The sequence below is a fragment of the Camarhynchus parvulus genome, chromosome 4A (assembly GCF_901933205.1).
Source record: "Camarhynchus parvulus chromosome 4A, STF_HiC, whole genome shotgun sequence".
NCBI lineage: Eukaryota > Metazoa > Chordata > Aves > Passeriformes > Thraupidae > Camarhynchus > Camarhynchus parvulus.
The window spans coordinates 18,450,449-18,470,555 of NC_044600.1; the positions used below are offsets into that span (position 1 = coordinate 18,450,449).

General features: G+C 50.4%; 1 long non-coding RNA gene across 1 annotated transcript; it reads right to left on the reverse strand.

Annotated features, from left to right (window-relative positions):
- Positions 1–5,802: 5,802 nt before the first annotated feature.
- Positions 5,803–13,411, reverse strand: LOC115914861. Its single transcript, XR_004061457.1, has 2 exons — positions 13,249–13,411; positions 5,803–5,847 (listed from the first exon to the last, which is right to left on the reverse strand). It is a non-coding gene; the product is annotated as an uncharacterized LOC115914861 (long non-coding RNA).
- Positions 13,412–20,107: the final 6,696 nt, after the last annotated feature.

Sequence of the window (20,107 nt, forward strand, 5' to 3'; positions counted from 1 at the left end):
TTCCTTTGCAGCTGCTGTCAGCCTTTCTGTAAATGCTGAACTGTGAGTTATTTGGGTTATGTGTCTGACAGTGTTTGTCTGTGGAACAGCAGCCTGCTCACACACAGTGCCTGCACAGCTCTTGTTTGTTTGCATAAATGTTACAAACAGAACTCAGGTAACTCCTCAGGAAAATCAAAGCAGATTTTGCTGATGGCTGTTGGATGCATTTTCCTGCTGCTCACTACAGTTGTTTCATTCTTTTATCAGCAGTGACTCTGAGATCTGAGTGTTTTCTTTAGCAGCTCTTAGAGATATGCAATGGAATGAATGATCTGATCTCCTAAATAATTTATTTTCTAATCCTGCACTTTTTGAGGCTGGAGATCCAAAACTCTGCCAGGGAGGATGTGGGAAAGAGGGTGGGTGATGTATCCTCCTTTTTCCCCTTCCAGGAGCTCCTCCCTCCTTTTTTTTTCTTTTGATCCAAAGAAACCTCAAAACTCTGGTCAAGGAATATTGGCTCATCTGCTGCCTGGTTTGTGCTTGCTGGGGCATAAAAGGAGCAGGATGGCTCAAGGGGGATTCCTTGGGAAAAGCAGCTGTGCCTGTGGAACAAATCAATCTGCCTCTTCAAAGTGCTCTGCAGCTTTGCCTTGTGGCTTTCATGGCACGCACAGCTGGGTGATTTAATCTTCTGGATGATTGCTGATGTGGTGAGGTTCATTGCTCTGTGCTCACAGAGAAGGTTTCTCCCATCTCAGTTGTTTCATGCTCTGTGTATGCTGATATCCACTTCTGGGGTGTTGGATTTCATAACTGACCCTTTGGAGAAACTTGCATTCCTCACATTATCATTAAAATCAATTTCCCATGGGCTGCAGCACTGTAACTTTCCCTTTCATTTGCTCTAGCTTTATAAAAACCACCCTGCACTCCAGGCTCCCTCATTCCTTGTCTCCTTTCCAGCCATCTCTCCTGCTCTGGGAATTTGTATCTCTAGAAGAACTTCCAGCTCAGTCCCAGCAGCTCTGAGTGGGAATGAAGTTTTAGTGGCATTCACTCCCTGGATCCGAGCTGGCAACAAAGCTGAACAGGCACAAAGGACCTGTTCTGGTGGGAGGTGCCCCTGCCCATGGCAGGGGTGGCACTGGATGAGCTTTAAGGTCCCTTCCAACCCAACCCAAACCATTCCACAATTCTGGGATATTTGAATTTGGATTTCCAGCTACTGAGGAAATCCTTTATGGTCCCACTGGTCCAGTGTAGGATCAGAGAGGAGTTTGAGTTGGAAGAGACCTTCCAAAGGCCACCTAACCCCTCCCTGCCGTGGCAGGGACACCTCCCACTATTCCAGGGTCATCTGACCTGGCTTTGGACACTTTCGGGGATCCAGGGGCAGCCACAGCTTCTCTGGGAATTTTATTACAGGGCCTGCCCACCCTCAGTGTAAAAACCTTCTTGTATCTGGTCTAAAGCAGCCCTCCTGCAGGTAAAACCCTTCTCCCTTGTCCTGAGGGCCTGCTCAGAGCTGTGCCTGATCTTTCCTGTGACCCCCTTCAGGTACAGGAACGTTCCTGGATCCTTCTCCAGCTGAACACTCCCAAAGCTCAGTTTCTCCTCAGGGCAGAGGGGCTCCAGCCCTCAGAGCACCTTTGTGGCCTCCTTCCATTAATCCTGAGCCTTTTCTCTGAAGTTACAGGAATATCTGCAATGCTCCAGGCTCCCCTGGGGTCCCTCAGTGCCTCCTCAGAAATTCCCCTCACAGGGTTGGGGTGTGGTGAGACTTGGGTGGTTTTTTAATTCTGTTTTTTACCACAGCCAATTTGATGAGGTTCCAAGAAAAAGAACTGAGCTCATTTATTCCTGTTGGGAACTTGACAGAAGTTTTCAGCTGCTGGCACCAAGGACAAGGGCTGGTGTTCCCCTGGGAGCTGGGGCTGCCCCAGCACCCAGCTCTCAATGAACCCTGAGCTGAGTGCAGTTCAAACCATCCACACATCCTCCAGCAAGGGCTGCAGTGCTCCCAGCTCTGCATTCTTCAAGCGTTTTCCAATCTCCTTGCATTCCTCAAGCTGTGATTTTATTACCACTGGATGTGATTTTCAGAGAGTGACTTTTGATTGTGCCCCTGAGGGAGGCACTGGGTGTGTGCAGATCAGCCCTGCCCACCCCAGGGCTGCTTTCCTGCCTGCTTTGCCTTCAAATGATGGCAAAACTGATATTAATCCTATCCACAGATATTAATCCTATCAACACCACCTTTGCATTGGTTTCATGCAACTCTTTGTCCTTTTTTTTTTTCTCCACAATTGATTTTGAAGATCTTTGGCAGCACTGAAAACACCAGGATGTGGATGGGAGATGAGGGGGAGAGGGTTCCTTCTGTCAGGGTCCTCCATCCTCCAGATTACCCAAAGAATTGATCAGGGTACTTAAAAAAAAACCAAACATTTTCCAGCTTCTGGGCATGGATATTCACTGCTTATTTATTCATTTATTTATTCTGTAATAAAATAGTCCTGTTCTCACAGACTCAGCTGTATGATCCATAAATACCCTTGTAAAATAGATTTGTAGCATGTAACAGAATCCTTTAGAATAGTCTGTGAAAATTCTTTTGTTGTTGTTGTTGTTGATAGCACTTTCAGAACATTTACATCCTTCATCCTGACATTTTGAAATAGAACATTTTTTCCTACAGAGGTAAGTTTACAGCATCATCACAGTATTATAGCTTGTTTAAAAATACATACAGCAGTACTGGTAATTGCAAGCAAGCTGGAGACTTGAGCAGGGGGCTGGTGGCAACTTCACATGGTTTCTACTTTATAAAACAATGACATTTATTAATATTACATCCATCACTTGGTTAGAAAAGATTACTTAGATGTGCTACTCACAAGAAATCTGTCATTTCTCTGTGACATCACAGGACAGGCTATGGAAATAGAAACACTGTGTGATATGGGTGGTTTAAAAAGGTGGTTAATTAAAAAAAAAGGGGTTTAGGCTGTTTCTGCCTTAGGAATTTGAGTTCCATTAACACTGGATGTCTTTAATCCACTTGTGGGAATGCCACGAGCAGCTCTCAGCACAGCCCTGGTGTGAAGGAAGCACTGAAATGTCACTGAAATGTGGGCCCAGGAGCAGCTCTGGGGAGCAGCCCCAGCCAGGAGCCTCTCCCTGCAGCACCCCCAGCCCTGCTGGCACCAGCACAGCTCAGCCCCCCTGGGCTGGAGCAGCTGAGCTGCTGGGGGCACCCCAAACCTGCCTCTTCCCCTTCCTGGGGCTTTGTGAAACAGTGAGAGCAACAGATTGAAATTTGGAATATTTGAAATACTTGAAATACTGGAAATTGTGAAAAAATGTACAGAAAATTGTGGTTAGGGTTGGAGTGGAGCTAAAAACTCACCCCATTCCAGCCCTGCCATGGCTGGGACACCTCCCACTGTCCCAGGCCCAGTGTCCAGCCTGGCCTTGGGCACTGCCAGGGGTCCAGGGACAGCCCCAGCTGCTCTGGGCACCTGTGCCAGGGCCTGCCCACCCTCACAGGCACTGCCAGTTTGCCCAGCGAGGATTAAAATGACAGAAGAGATTAAAAATACATCGTTGCATTGGTTTTACTTTGCACAAATGAGACTAAATGTATAAATATATATGTATATGTATAATAAAGCTGTAGGAAATCTCCAAACTGCTAACAACTCTTAGAAATGAGATAAAACAAGGATGTATTTGCTTGGAAATTCCAAATTTGCAGTTCTGTCATGATTTTCATTTTCAGGAAATTCGAGAGTCCTTCATGGTGGATCCTGTTTTCTCTTTTTATGAAACAAGTCCAGGTGTGCTTTGGCAAATGCTCTTTTCTTGGTCTCTCTGATACTCCTCTTGTGCTTTCTGCAGTCTTCTCCCTCTGAGTTTCCACTTGTGGAAGCAGTAGGTGATGAGGGATGTCATGACCAGGGAGAAGATGATGACCAGCACGACGATGAGGGCGATGGTGGACGAGAGGGAGCCCTGCAGCTGCTCGCTCTCCGTGTCCCTGGTGGAGTTCACAGCAGCAAAGTTCTCATACTCTGCTGAGGCCAGAAGCGCAGCTCCAGGAGCCTCCCTCAACTTGGGCCTCATTGGGACTCAGGAGTGTCCTCAGGATCCTGGAGAAGCAGATCTAGGAGTGCCCTGTCACATCCAGGAGCCACCTTTGGGTGCTGCAGGCATGGGGGAGGCTCAGCAGTGGGGAGAGCAGCAGCTGCAGCCTGGGCACAAAGCCTCCAGCACAGGTCAGCTTTATCCCAGCTTTATTCCAGGTGGGTCAGCTTTATCCCAGCTTTATATCCCAACTTTATCCCTGATTTGGGTCAGGAATGTGCTGCTTTCATCATCAAGGGGAAGGAAAGGCTCAGCCAGCTGCCAGTTTGGGATTCCTTGTTTTCTGCAAGAGATAATTGGAGAAAATCCAATCAGTTTTCCACTGGTGGCAGAGTTTGTCCTGGGGCTGAAAGCAAAACAAGTGCTGCAACAATGGTAACTTTCTATCAGAGGAATTGTTTCAGTGGAAGATGTTTTTTCTTTCCCAAAATATTCCCAGAAGAGAGGGAAATCAAAGGCCTGTTTTGTACATTAGCCACAGTAACAAAATCAGCTGCAAATGGGAGTTCTGACATTAATGAAGGGGTTTCATTTCCCCTCTTCTATCTATCTGCTCTTGGACTGGGCTGGAGTTTGGGGTTAAATCCTCTGGAATTTTAGTTATAGTGGGATTGAGGAGGTTTCTTCACTGATGGCAAATCTGGGATCTGGAGAAAGGTCCTGGGTGAAAAACCACCCGGATTAGTGGAGAGGTGAGCTCCCCTACAGGCACTGAGCTGTAAACTGAATTTAACAACCCCTCCCTTCCACAGTTCTGGTGGAATTTCAGAGACTTTAAAGTCATTTGCCTTTGATATGAGCTGAGTGTGACAAATCCTAAGAAATTCACTCATCTGAGCAGCTCTGAAGCCCGAAGCTGCTCTGTCCTCCCCATTCCCTCCCTGATCCAAATCCCATTTTGGAGTTAAACCTGAGGAACAAGGCTGCTCTGCTCTGGATTCCTGTTTCCAGTCGGGACAGGAGGATTTGCCTCAGGATATTTTTCTCTGAGGAGCTGTAAGTACCTTCAGGGCTATTTATTTCAAACAACAGCTTGCTCCAAACCCCCTCCACCCTCCTCCCAAATGCTTGGAGGCCAAAATTAGGTTTCAGAGATCTTGGAGCATCATTGTTTGGAGATGCTATGTTTGATAGGATGCAGTTCATCCTCTTTATAGAAATAAAGTTCATCCCACTCAGGCTCACAGAGAACTGAGGGTCTCTTCTCCTAATTAACAGCACATTCTGATTAGTAATAACCACTGTTTATATAGCTCAGCATTCTGTTGCTGCTAAAAGATGTAAATAACAGTTCCTGCCAGTTTGGAACAATATGTTCACAGAGTCAGAAATGGGGATTTTCAGGGAAGTTCAGAACTCCGATTTTGCTGAGGGAGAGCTGATGGAAAGCTCATTTCACAGGAGGGACCCAGTGGCCCATCTTTGATGAATGTCTACCAGGGGCACTGCTGGCAAGCCATGCATCAGGAGGGGTGACAACAGAACATTGCAGTGCTCCTTGTGTGTTCAACATCTCTCTCAAGCAGCCTGAAGAAAGGAACTGCAATAAAAGCACTTGAGGAGCTGAGAAATGCCCCTCTGATTTATGGAGCAGCCAAGTGCCCACCTGCCCAGGGAAGTCCAGAGGGGGAAATGTCTCAGCACAGGGGAATCTGATCTTGTCACACTTGCCTTGCCCTGGGTCTCATCTCATCTGTGCCCACAGCTCTCGGGTTCCTGGGGAGGAGAGAACAAAAGCACCGAGTCACCATGGAGCTGGCTCTGTGCTGCTCCAGGAGGGGCAGGGTGAGGTTGTCACTGCCCCACCAGTGCAGGAGGTGAAATACAAACCAAGCCAGGAAAGCTTTTAGATCCCAAACCTGCAAAGCTCTGCTTGGGCTCGGCTGCACTTGGGGAAGGAAAAGGTGTTTCTGGGCAAATCCCTTGGGAACAGTCCCCGAGGGCTCTGCTGGTGCTGTGACCTCAGAGTGACAGTGACCAAACCTGGGTGTCACAGCAGTGCCGGCACTGCTCCTGTGGGTGTCACAGCAGTGCCACCTCTGCCCCTGTGGGTGTCACAGCAGTGCCACCACTGCTCCCATGGGTGTCACAGCAGTGCCATCTCTGCCCCTGTGCGTGACACAGCAGTGCCACCTCTGCCCCTGTGGGTGTCACAGCAGTGCCACCACTGCTCCCATGGGTGTCACAGCAGTGCCATCTCTGCCCCTGTGCGTGTCACAGCAGTGCCACCTCTGCCCCTGTGGGTGTCACAGCAGTGCCACCACTGCTCCCATGGGTGTCACAGCAGTGCCATCTCTGCCCCTGTGCGTGACACAGCAGTGCCACCTCTGCCCCTGTGGGTGTCACAGCAGTGCCACCACTGCTCCCATGGGTGTCACAGCAGTGCCATCTCTGCCCCTGTGCGTGACACAGCAGTGCCACCTCTGCCCCTGTGGGTGTCACAGCAGTGCCACCTCTGCCCCTGTGGGTGTCACAGCAGTGCCACCACTGCCCCTGTGCGTGACACAGCAGTGCCACCTCTGCCCCTGTGGGTGTCACAGCAGTGCCACCTCTGCCCCTGTGGGTCACAGCAGTGCCACCTCTGCCCCTGTGCGTGACACAGCAGTGCCACCTCTGCCCCTGTGGGTGTCACAGCAGTGCCACCTCTGCCCCTGTGGGTCACAGCAGTGCCACCTCTGCTCCCATGGGTGACACAGCAGTGCCACTTCTGCTGCCTGAGGGCCAGGAATGCTCCTTGCTGCTGCTCAGGGAGGGATTGGGGACCCAGACTGGAGAGCAAAGGCTGAGACACCCCAAAAGGTGCCATCCATGGCTGGAGGCCTGGGCTGGTGTGGGCCAGGCAGGAGCAGAGCCCAGGGAGCCCCAGGGAGAGGCTCCTCCTGTGGGCATGGCAGGGATGGTGGCGCCAGGGCTGGGGGAGCTGCCCCTGGCACAGTGCAGCCTGGCAGGGCAGCAGAGGCGCTGGGCTCCTCCCCAGAGCAGAGGAACTCGGTGAGGTTCAGGCCTTGGGGTGATCAGCTCCCATCCCATCCTCTGGAATCTCACTGGCACCATGGCCAGTCACATTTTCTGAAAAATCCCTTGGCCCAGGATTTTCTCCTGGGAAGCTGAGAAGCCTCAGAGAAAAAGGAAAACAATTCTCATCTCATTTGCTTCTCCTGTGTTATGCTCATGTGGAATGTGTTTGGAGATTGTTTACCCACAGGTGATTGTTCCATTGGTTTCATGTGAATTGTTTTGACTTAATGACCAATCATGGTCAACCTGAGTTAGGGCTCTGGAAGGAATCACGAGTTTTCATTATTATCCTTTGAGCCTTCTGTCTGTATCCTTTCTGTATTCTTTAGTATGGTTTAGTATAGCATTCTTTAATATAATATAGTATCATAAAATAATAAATTAGCCTTCTGAGAACATGGAGTCAGATTCATCATTCCTTCCTCCATCTGGGAACCCCACAAAAACAAGGGGCAGCACATCCTTAGGAGGCACTTCCCATTTAAATCCCCCAAACCTCTTCCTGTTCCAGGCTTTAGCTGAATTCCAGCAGCAGAGAATAAATAAAGCTGAGATTGTTTGCTTGGCTTTGTGTGAGTCATAAGCCTTCAGTGGCTTTGGCCTGAGCACTGCAAACATTGCAATCAGGAGCTCAGGGCTGGGCACATTTAATTCCCATTAAAATATATTAGAAAGATTCAAGTATTGACAAAAATAATGTGATCTTTTTAAATCTGGAAATATGTTAGAATAAACTTCTTGTGCAAGCACATTAGAATATCTGGAAGTTGAATTCATTTTAAAGCTTGTAATGAAATAATCATGTTTTACTCTGGGACTTACACAAGCTCAGGCTCTTGGTGTAGCACGTCCTTGCTTTGGGATGGACCTTCCTACCCTGGCTCATGTTCCCTTGTCTTTTTTAGCAAGTTATAAAGTAAAGTACAACTCAGTACAAGATGGGGAAGACAAAATCTGCTCCTTGATTTGCAATATCCTTAGGACAGGCATTGTCTTCCCTTTGTTCTCCAAGTCTGACCTTTGAGACCCTCAGAGAGAAACAGATTTTTGAGGTTTTTTTACAGTTTTTGAGGGTGGAAAGTGAGAGAGGGTTGGAAGAGATTTGTATGAGAGGAACAAAGGAAATGACAGTAAAAAAAGGCAGTGTCTCAAGATGAATTCAGGTTATTGGCATCTGTCAAATACTGAATTACTGAAAAGAGATAAGAATGTTCATCAACAGCTTTTTGATTTCCCTGGGAGTCCTGCCTTTCATTAGGGCAAACCTTGCCTCTGTTTGCCAGACCTGGCAATAATGATGTTATCAGTGTTGCAGTCAAGACAGAAATGACAATTTGCACTGTGTTCCCAAAAATAAATAAATTTTAAAAATCCAAATAAGGTGTGGAAGAGCAGACTTAAGTTTTACTGGATATGGTTTGGGGCTTTTATGTAGCTGGAGAAGTCTGGTTTTGATTTCAGTGTGAGTGGCTGAGTTCAGTGAATGTCTGGGAATTTCAGGTTTATTGGAAGGATGAAGGGCAGGAATCCCAGTGAGCAGCTGCAGCTCCAAAGGGAAGCTGGTGGCACATCCCTGATCCCGGGATAACTCAGGTTTATTGGAAGGATGAAGGGCAGGAATCCCAGTGAGCACTGCAGCTGATGGCACATCCCTGATCCCAGGATAACTCAGGTTTATTGGAAGGATGAAGGGCAGGAATCCCAGTGAGCACTGCAGCTGATGGCACATCCCTGACCCTGGGATAACTCACACTTCCTGATGGGGCTGATCAGGACATCAAACCCGGGGAAAAGGAACAGCCCTGCTCTCAAAGGAGCACAAAAGCAGCTTCCAAAGGAAAGGTGAGTGCCCTGAAACCACAAACCCTCCTTGGGAGCTGAGAGAAAAAATCTGTTTGACAGAGGAGAGCCTTGGGTTCTGTCTTTGTGTCTCATCTCCTCATCCTCCCCTCACCGTGCTCTTCCCACTGTTGAATTACTCCCTTCATTTATGTGACCCTAAATATATATTGATTTTTTAACATAGTTTCAGGCTTGTTTTCTTCCCTTTTGCCTTCAGCTTTCTTGTAAATCTCCCCGCAGCCTTTGAAATTGCCTCTTCCATTTTAATTGCATTAGGGAAGAATGCAGCTCCTCTCTCTGCATTTGCATCTTTTTGATGTGAAAACATTGGGATGAAAGGTGTCCCTCATGCTTCAACCTGGGGTGGAAAGGGCCTTTTCTCCTCCTCCCCCTGAGCTGGGGAGCAGAGGAGACATCAACCCCAGCACTTGTGCTCAGATAAAAGGGAGTGGGAGCAGTGGGAGGGGGACGAGGAGGAGGAAGGGATGGGAGAAGGCAAAAAACGTTTGGAAAAACACAGGGAGACGTTTTAGCCTTGCTGCATCTTCTATAAACTCATAGGAACAGAAGGCCAGCCTTTGAGAGTGTTTAAAATAGGCCCATAAATATATATGTATTTAATTTTGGATGCTTACATTCTTTTGGAAATCTGCAGGTTTCAAGTCTCCCAAGTGCTGCTGAGTTTAATTCCTGGGGGTTCTGTGTCCTTTGGAGTGTGTGCTGCTCCCATGCACTGTATCTGTAGGGTCACCAGGCTTGTGGGTGTTCCACACCACAGACTGCCCTGCAAAGCCCTCACACTAAACCTCTTTGTGCCTCTTTCTTCTGTACAGCTCCTCCAAAGAGCAACCATGATCTGTGGTTGGTTTTTCCTCGTGGTCACCCCCAGGAACGACATTTGCATCATTCCCTTGGGATTGCCCCCAGTGCCAGAGCTGGCACCTTAGGGAAAGGCTGGAGCAGGCCAATTAATCTTTTAATTAAGTGCACAAAACTCCAGCCCTGCTTTTATCCCAGTGAACAGGAAATCTCTGCTCTCCATTGCTGCTCAGGTGTTCTGCCTTTGTTGTTCCTGAAGAAGAGGAAAAGGCTGGGAGTTTTGGGATCTCTCATTCCAGATCCACGAGCCAGGGGAGAGTTGTGTTCCTGTGAAAGGATCAGTGTCTGGTGGGATCCTCATTCTCCCTGGGCTGGGAGAACTCTGTGCACAACACAACCAGGAAATTTCAGAGCAGAACCTGATCCCATCTTCCCTCTGCTTGGAGGATCCTGAGCAAAACCACCCCCTGGAGATTTCTGGGATCCAGAGAACGCCACTTCTGGGAGCTGCTGTGGGCCAGGGCTGTGCTCAGCAGGGCCATGGATGTAAGGTGCTGCTTTCCTGGGATTTGTCTGACAGAGGACGCACGTGAGGCTAATTCTGGTTTTAATTTTAGTCCAGTAATCCTTGAAGTGGAGATTAATTAAAGCCACAGGTGTGCCTGGCTTTAGGCTCTCTCTGAAGCTGATCTCCATCCCACTGATTTTATTGGTGACCTCTGATAGTTTAATGTGTTAATTTAGCCTAAGTGTGATCTGATAAACAGCAGCAGCTTTGAGGGTGTGATCACAGCCTCCTTCTCACTGCCTGCTTTGGCAAATCTCAGCTTTGCTCTGTGCAAAGTCCAAATCCCTCTGGAATGGTTCCTGTTCCCAGGAGCAAACTGCACCCCAGCCATGGACAGACTGAACACTGGATGGATCCTCTCCCTAAAGCAGCCTCTGGAAAGCACCTGGACAGATATTTGAACCTTCTTGTCCAGGAAATGTGAGGAAAGTTTATTATCCTGAGCGTTGGAATGCTCAGATGCCATTTCTAGGGTGGCTTTGAATCTCCATGAAATGCTCCCAGAGGTATGAGGACTGAGCTGGCACAAACATGTGAGGAGGAGACACTGGGGTTAATAATAATAATAAATTTTTCCTCTAGGAGAGGGTTTGGTTTTTTCCCCTTTTAAGCTTGGAGAACAGTTCTGTATCCAGGTGTTCCCTTCCAAAGAGGCTTCACTGCCTCCCAAAAGCTCTGTAGTTGTTTTCCTCCAAGCAGCACCACTGTTCCTGCTTTTGGAGGTGGATTTTCCTGCTCAGCCATTCCTGCCACAGGAGCTTCCATCAGCAGCCCAAGAGCACACCCTGCAGAACGGGGATTCTTTGTCCCTTTGAGATGATGTTTTGTGGTTCACTCACTGCTGATTTGCTTCAGACTCATTTTTTATGCTGCTCTTCCCCTCCCAAATCAGGGGCAGCTCCATCCTGTGATGACAGAGGCAGCCTGGGAATTTCCCCTTGGTCTATAATTTAGGAGTTACCCTGTGCAAACACAAACCCTGGGGTGAGCAGTCCCCAAACCTGCACTAAGCTTAAATTGCTCAGTGATTTTTTTTCCCATTTGCTGTTTTTAAGCTCAGTTTGCCTCAAAGTTCCAGGATTTTGGAGCCAGGACAAGTAGTGCAGGTAGAGGTGGATGATTAATGATTGAGTCAGAAGGGAAATGGAAACTAAAAGCTGTTTAGAGCTGAACTCAAATGAAAACCCCAAACCTAAGAACCCCCATGAAATACAACCAGGGCCAACCAACAGCCTTTTTGTTCAATTCTCATTTTGTGAAAATTCTCATTTTGTGCAGGTGAAGGAGAGATTTAATTCTGGCCTAATTGTGAAGGGATGAAAAATCTGGGTTTGTATCCCCCTCCTTATTAATTCTCTCCTTTCTCGTTTTCTCCTACCCTACCAAGAGCAAGGAAAGCCATTCCAGCTGGGACACTGCAGCCTTTCTCTTGGATCTAAAATCTGACTGAAAATCCTGCAGGGATGGATTTCTTTTACAAAATATTGCAAAAGAGCAAGAGATTGTTTGAACATTCCAGTTTTCATCCATTTCCTTTCAAAAGGAAACTCTCCTGCTCTTGATGAACAGGCCCAGTCTGGGACTGCAATAAATTCACTGCTCAGGGAATTTCACCTTTAAATTGTGCAGGGAAAGAAGAAGTTAAAGGGTGTGGGAGGGAGCAGGGGCTGGGAGGGGGAGTGATGAGTGTCAGTTTAGAGGCAGCTACTTTGTCTGTACATTCCTGGAATAAAATCACATTTCTTTTCCCACAGCACCGACTGGGAACAGTTTCTGTGGGATTTGGGAGCTGCAGGTGAGCAGGAGCTGCTTCCCAGCTGTGCCAGCTGCAGCCCGGGGAGCTGAGCTGGTGAGCAGGGAACTGGTCCCAGCTGGAGCAGGGAATGGAGACTGGAGCACCCCGTGCTGCCAGCACTGCCCCTCCTCTGGGCTGCCAACCCCATTCCAGCCGGGAAAAGCCCCGATGTGGGTTCGGGAATGGTGGGAGATGGCAGCACTGCCGGGCTGGGAGGGCGCGGGCACCCCAGGGCACAGCTCGGGCTGCGGGAGGAGGGATGGGAGGCTCGGGGATGCCTGGAGCCCGGCATGGAGAGCAGGGCAGGGTGCCCGGGGTGCCCGGCACAGCTCTGGGAACCGGGGTGCAGCTCTGGGGGAGCTCGGGCAGGAGGGGCACCCACACCACAGGGGCACACCTGGGGCGGGAGGGGCACCCACACCTGGCACACCTGGGCAGGAGCAGGAGCCCGGGGGGGACCGGGAGCAGCCTGGGGTGGGCAGGGCAGCCCTGGAGCCGCCAGGGACCGTGCCAGTTGCTGGTACCGTGCCGTGCCAGTCTGGCCCGTGGCTGTCCTGGTGCCGTGCCGTGCCAGCCCCACAGCCCAGGTATCGCCGTACCGTGCCAGGCGAGTAGCGCGCTGACCAGTGCCGTGCCGTGCCGTGTCAGCCTGCCCCGGTACCGTGCCGTGCCATTCAGCCGGCACATCGATCCCACTCTGCCCAGCGCTGTGCCGTGCCAACCCAGCGCCAGCCTTGCACACGGGATCACGGTGCCGTGCCAGCCGTACTGTGCTGTGCCAGCCGTGCCAGCCCTGCCCGCCGCTGCCAGCCGTGCCGTGCCGTGCCATGCCGTGCCGTGCGGTGTCCCCGCGGGCTGCGGGGCCGGGATGCAGCGGAGCATCCCCGGGCTGTGCCGCAGGCGCTGCCCGCGCCCGGCGATCGCCGCTGCTCCCCGGGAATCCCCGCATCCCTCCGGGCAGGGCACGGGGCTGGGGCTGTTCGGGCATCGCCCCGCGGCCCCTTCCTTCCCTCCGTCCGTCCGTCCGTCCGTCCGTCCCTCCAGCACAAAGGAGCCACCGCAGCCGCTCACTCACCTGCTCCGGCCGCGTCCTCCGGCTGCGGGGCTGAGTGCGGCTGCAGCCCGGGCAGGGAGCCCCGGGACCGGGCAGGGAGCCCCGGGACCGGGCAGGGAGCCCCGATCGCCGCGGGGGCCCCGAGCCGGCGCTGCCGCAGCCGCAGCGAGCCCGGAGCGCCGCACACCCCTCGGCAGCACCATCTGAGCCCAGCCGAATTTGTCAACTTTATTTAGGGGGAAGAATGGATCACATGGGAGCCTCGCCGAGCTGGGAGGAGCGTGCGGTGCGGAATCAGGTCACCGACAGAGAGCCGAGCCAGCCACGGCCACCGGCACAGAGCGCCGAGACAAAGGCAGGGGAGCAGCTTTCTCCCCTTCTCTGCCCATTGAACAGAGTAATTTTGCGCTCCTTTCATCAGGTGCGGCTTCCTAATCAAGTACGAAATAGAGAGCGGTGTGAAAGGAATGTGTTCAGCTCCCGAGCGCTTTCGAGCACATCCATCCTGTCGAGCATTTCTCAGCCTTTTCTTTGCCCGTTTCTGGCTCTGTTTCTTTGCCCGTTTCTGAGCACATCCATCCTGTCGAGCATTTCTCAGCCTTTTCTTTGCCCGTTTGTGGCTGCATTGATCCAGCCCCAGAGAAAGGGATGCTGGACCCATTCCCGAGCACCACACCCAACAGCCCAGGTGGAACATCCACCTCTGTCTCAAATCTGCATCTCTGTGTCTTTAATTTGCATCTCCTGCTCAGACAAAGGCTGGAGCTGCTGCTGATCCCTGCTGCCCCACGGGCTGAGGAATCCTTGTGGAGCTGGGCTCCTCCAGCCCCATTCCTGCTCTTTCTCATTCATTAATGGCTAGCAGAGCCCCCAAGCACGGGTAACACCAAATTTGAGCCCTGCTTGCTGCCAGGATCCGTGTGACTTTTAATATCATTGTTTATTTCATCAGCACACATTCCCAAAGAGCTGCCATGGGTTTGGGTTATTCAGAGGCCAGAATTCAAGTGTGGATCCCTAAATACACATGGATCTTGTGAAGGAGTGGGCCTGACTTTTATAGGTGCTAAGCAACTGTTCTTGTGCATTTCCATCTGCCTTGAAGGCACATCCCACCCTCTCCACCTTCCTCATGTCCACACTTTGAGACAGAAATGAGCTGTGCAAAGTAGGCTGGCTCCTTCCTCTGCTGCCAGGAGCTTTCTGCCCAAAGGAAACTCCATCCTGCCCCACAGAAAATCCATCCTGGAGCAGGACATCCAACGAGAGGGAGTTTGGAACCAGGGGAATTGCCACTGATGTGTCCTGGGAGGGTAAAAACCCAGGGGAGGGCGAATGCTGCAGCCAAAAATGGCTCAAGCAGCCATAGAACAAGTGGCAGCTGCCTACAGAGGGACTTTCCTTCCTCCAGCTTGCAGAAAATTATCCAGCCTTGGCACTTAAAGGCTGGAACAGTCAAAATGTTGATTCTTGGCAACTTCTTAATGAAGCCTCTGGATTAGAGAGGATGTAAATGAGGATATCACACCAGGAAAACAATCCTCACATCAGAGAGCACCAGAGGCAAAGCTGAGTCCCTTGGTGGGCACTGCAGTCCTGGCTGGAGCAGAACTTCCCATTCCTGGCTTTCCTCTCCCAGGAAAGGGGGGAGCTGACCCAGGCTCCTGCTTCCCGTGGCTCCAGAGGCTCCGAGGGTGCAGCTGCTCCTGCTGGAGGGAGAATTCAGCCCCAGCTGGTTCTTTGGAGGGCAAATAAAGAGTGCAGGGAGTTCTCTGCAGCTTTGCTCCTGCACAGCCCCAGCCTGGGCCTGGCACAGGGACAAGGGGGTGCCTTGGCTTGGAAATGGGGCTGTGTGTTCTACTTAAATCTGTCAGAGCTGGGGCAGTTCTCTGCTGTCCATGGGGCAGTTTTTTCTTTATCTCTCCCACAGCCAACCCTCCCTCCAGGAGATCTCTGCTGTCCATGGCCACTGAGTGTCCCTGCAGGGCTGATCCAATTCCAGCATCCCATGGGGAGATGCTGCGCCCAGGGGAGGAGCCAAGCATTCCTACCTGGATCCAATCTGAGCCTGGAGCAGCACAGCAGCCTTTGCCCCCTGCATTGCCAGAGGAGCAGCTTTCTGCTGCCCTGCACTGCCAGAGGGAGCCCAGGCCCATCTGCAGCAGCCCTGGAGCTGCAGAGGAAAACTCCCCCCTTGTGCAGGATCCCTGCTCCAGCAGCAGCACAGCTGGCACTGCAGGAGGGCTGAGCCCCCATGGGATGGGGCTGTGCCACCCCTGGACACACAGGGGCAGGGCATGGTCTGACTCTGGCAGGGGTTTGGCTTTTTCTGTTTGTACTATTGCATTTGTAGTTTTCGTTTTCCAATAAAGAATTGTTATTCCTATTCCCATATCTGTGCCTGAGAGCCCCTTAATTTCAAAATTATAATAATTCAAAGGGAGGGGGTTTACATTTCCCATTTTCCATTTCAAGGGAGGCTCCTGCCCTCCTCAGCAGACACCTGGCTGTTCAAACAGGGAGATTTCCCCAGGTGGATCCGGGGTTGGACGTGGGGACTGAGCTTGGTGTGCAGCTTTCACCTGGATTTCAGCCCAGCGAGGATCCATCCCTGGGCACAGCTGCTCCAGGTGTTTGGGGTTATTTTGTGACAATCTCTGTGCATTGCCAGGCAGGAGGGAACCTGCCAAAGGCTCTTCCAGCCCTGGTCCCCCCTTATTTATATCTCATCTCCAAGTTCTTCCTTCCTCACCAACTGAAGTTTTCTGTCTCCTGCACTTCATGAAACTTTGCTTTTATATTTTTATACCCTGCTGCTTGCTGAAGTGTCTGATGTCAAGTGAAAATCTATACATAATGTGTGTCTAAATGCATATTTATACAAATTCACCCAAATACATATGCAAAGACCTGGGAATGCAAATTCCTCCCTGTTTGCATCGGTGCAAGGGGAGTTTTTCCTCTGGTTTTATTACATTTCACCCTCCCCAACACTTTGCCAATGAGCTAAGCCCATAAGGAATGTCTGAAAAGATTCTAATATATTTTTATGCTACATTTAAGCTTTTCTTCAAATGCTTGCTCTTAATCCTCTATGACTAATCCACTCAAATTCCTCACACTATCAGATTTCCACTTCCTGAATCTCCTCTATTTAAGGCTTGCCACAGGTCAGGAATTGCATCAATAATCTGGAGATTGTGGCTCTCAGGAAGTGTTGGCCAGGGACAGGGACACTGTTGATATGGCACAGCTCTGCCTCCCCCAGGAAAACTTACAGTTCCCAGAAAATCAGGAAAACCTTGATTTCAGTAGGACTTGAGGAAGGAATTTGGAGCTGTGAGGGTGGGGAGGCGCTGGAATGGAATTCCCAGAGGAGCCGAGCTGCCCTGGATCCCTGGAAGTGTCCAAGGCCAGGCTGGATCACCCTGGGACAGTGGAAGTGTCCCTGGGTACAGGTGGGTGACCCCAGGAGAGGATTCCCAGTTGTGGGTTTCTCTGGGTCTGGATTGAAGGCACTTGAGGAGGCAGTTCATGTTCAGATTCAGGTGTTTGTTATTTCTTATCAGTAAAACAGCCTCACAACCATGAGTTCTGCAGCTTTTCATTAGAAGGCACAAAATGGCCAACAATCTCTTGGTGCAAGGTCTTTTAAGACTAAACTATCCAATTAAGAACTGACACCTGGATTATTTTCCCTTTTAACCCAATAACTGATCCCAAAGAACCCCCAGTGAGGACTTTTCTGCCCAATTACAAAATCCCAAACCCATGGAGAAGAAGGAAGAAGAAGCAAGAAGAAGAAACGCAGGACGACACCCTGTGCCCTCCATCTTGCTTCCATCCACAACACACTAAAAATCCCAAATCCTCAATTTCTCACCTGCACTGCTCTCTATAATCTATTTCACACTTTTGTGGATTCCAGTCTATCTTGAAGTCTGGGAAACTTTCTCCATGGATGAGGGTCAGAGTCAGTGCTGCCCTGGGGGTCAGGGCACCCCAGAGCAGACACAGAAATATTCCCTGTGGTGCCCTGGGTTTGCACACCCGGGGAAATGTTGTTTTTCCATGTCCATGCTGCTGTCAAGGTGCTCTTCTCATGCAGAGATTGGAGCAGGTTCCTCGCCTTTGATGGTCCCCACCTCCTCTTGGAGCAGAGAATCAGGAATGTGGCTTTTCCTATTCCCAACTGAGCAGGGAGGCACTAAAATCAGAATTATTCAAAGCAAAGTTTCCCATCAACGCCAGACCATCAAATTCCTCCTCACTGGATGAAGTTATAAATATTGACTGCAGGGGAAGAGCAAAATTTAGAGGCAAACAGAGTGAAATGAAAGCTCATCATGCAGAAAGTTTGAGCGGGGTTGTTGTTCCCTTCCATCCTAGTGGAAGGTTTGGCTTTATCAGGAGAGATAAAATTGACTTAATAAAAAAAACCAGTTAAGAGCTCATAATGTAAAAGTGGCTTAGCAAGCGCTGCTGATCTCTCAGTCTCACTAATTTTAATTGCATTCAGCCTGATCATGAAACGTGGAATGAGGTCTGGGATTTCTGAGGCATTGTTGGAATTCTCAGGCTGCTCCCCCAGCTCTGAAATGGCTCCTGAGGAAAACTGACAGCTCCTGAATCCTTTATTCCAGGGAGGAGGCAGAAAAGGGGCTGTGAAAATACAGAAACCTGGGGCAGGCAGTCAGCAATTCCTAATTAATCTGCCATTGGGGGAGAGCAAGGAGGAATCCAGAGGAATTGAAAGGCATTGATGATTGAAAGGAAATGAAAGGAAAGATGATATTAATGGACAGGAGTGACTGCAAGGAACTGAAAGGCCTTACAGATGATATCAATGGACAGGAATGCTGCTGCACAGGGCACAGAACTCCTCCATGGAATTCCTTGCTGCAGGTCTGGAAGCCTTGAAGGATTCCTGGGAAGGTGCCTTGTGGGGTGGGAGCACCCAGAATGCCAGCAGTGCCTCTGGTTGTGGCCTGGGCTGGAACTCAGCACCTGCAAAGGGGAAATTCCCTTTGGGGCAGATCTCCTGCATCCCTTTGGCACTGGGTGGGTAAAAGCAGCTTCAGAGCAGCCCAGGGTCAGGAGCTGGGGCTGCACAAACAGCCTTGGATCCATCCAACAAACAGCCTTGGATCCACCCAACAAACAGCCTTGGATCCACCCAACAAACAGCCTTGGATCCATCCAACAACAACCTTGGATCCACCCAACAAACAGCCTTGGATCCATCCAACAAACAGCCTTGGATCCACCCAACAACAGCCTTGGATCCATCCAACAACAGCCTTGGATCCATCCAAAAACAGCCTTGGATCCATCCAAAAACAACCTTGGATCCACCCAACAACAGCCTTAGATCCATCCAACAAACAGCCTTGGACCCACCCAACAACAGCCTTGGATCCATCCAACAACAGCCTTGGGTCCACTCAACAAACAGCCTTGGACCCACCCAGCAAACAGCCTTGGACCCACCCAGCAAACAGCCTTGGATCCATCCAAAAACAGCCTTGGATCCATCCAACAACAGCCTTGGGTCCACTCAACAAACAGCCTTGGATCCATCCAACAACAGCCTTGGATCCACCCAACAACAACCTTGGATCCACCCAGCAAACAGCCTTGGGTCCACTCAACAAACAGCCTTGGATCCACCACAGCCTTTGACCAAAACAGCCTTGGATCCATCCACCCAAAACAGCCTTGGATCCACCCAAAAACAGCCTTGGATCCACCCAACAAACAGCCTTGGATCCACCCAGCAAACAACCTTGGATCCACCCAGCAAACAGCCTTGGGTCCACTCAACAAACAGCCTTGGATCCACCCAACAAACAGCCTTGGATCCATCCAAAAACAGCCTTGGATCCATCCAACAAACAGCCTTGGATCCACCCAGCAAACAGCCTTGGGTCCACTCAACAAACAGCCTTGGATCCATCCAACAACAGCCTTGGATCCATCCAAAAACAGCCTTGGGTCCACTCAACAAACAGCCTTGGATCCACCCAACCAACAGCCTTGGATCCATCCTTGCAGACACTTCTGCTCCCTCACCATGGAGCACTCCTGGCTGCTGCAGGAGGAGGAAATTCAGCTTGACAACAGGGAGATAAAGCTGGATTTCCCCCGAGGTCCTTCTGTGCACACAAATCCCCAGTGCTGGTGACAGGAGAGCTGAATTCCCTTTGCTGGATCAAAAACCTGGGAAAACCTGGATCAAAGGATGAATGTTCTGGAAACGTGGGCTGCAGTGCCAGGCCCTGTTTTACAGGGCTGGGGTGTGAAGGGCTGGGCTGCTGAGGAGGCTCCTGTGTTCTCTGAAGTGACCCTGAGGAACCCCAGGATGATCTCTGCCAGCACCACCCCTGGAATTCCCTTTTATTCCCTCTTGTCCCATGGCAGGGGGGTCTGGATGGGCTTTAAGGTCCCTTTAAGGTCCCACCCCACCCATTCTGGGATTCTGTGACACAAAACCCCTGTGGTTTCCACTCCCTCTGCATCCATCTCTGCTCTCATCCCAAGCCTAAAGAGCCTCAGCTCTCATCCCCAGTGTCCCTCGTTCTGTCCTGCTGTCCCCATTCCTGCCAAACTGGGTATCCCAAATTCATCAACACTTTCACAACACAGCAACTGCCTAACAATTTATTCACCAGTCAGTCGAGATAAAAGTGGGACAATAAGTTAATCAAAAATGCGTTTGCAATGTGAACCTTGGAAAAACCAGGGATAAATTAACAATGTGTGCTCAGAGCAGAACGTGAGTTGGGAGAAGTGAAGTGGGTTAAACTGAGCAGGGAGGAAATGATCTCGTTCTGCAATCAAACATTCCAGCAGGGAGGTGCTCAGCTGCTCTGAGTAACCC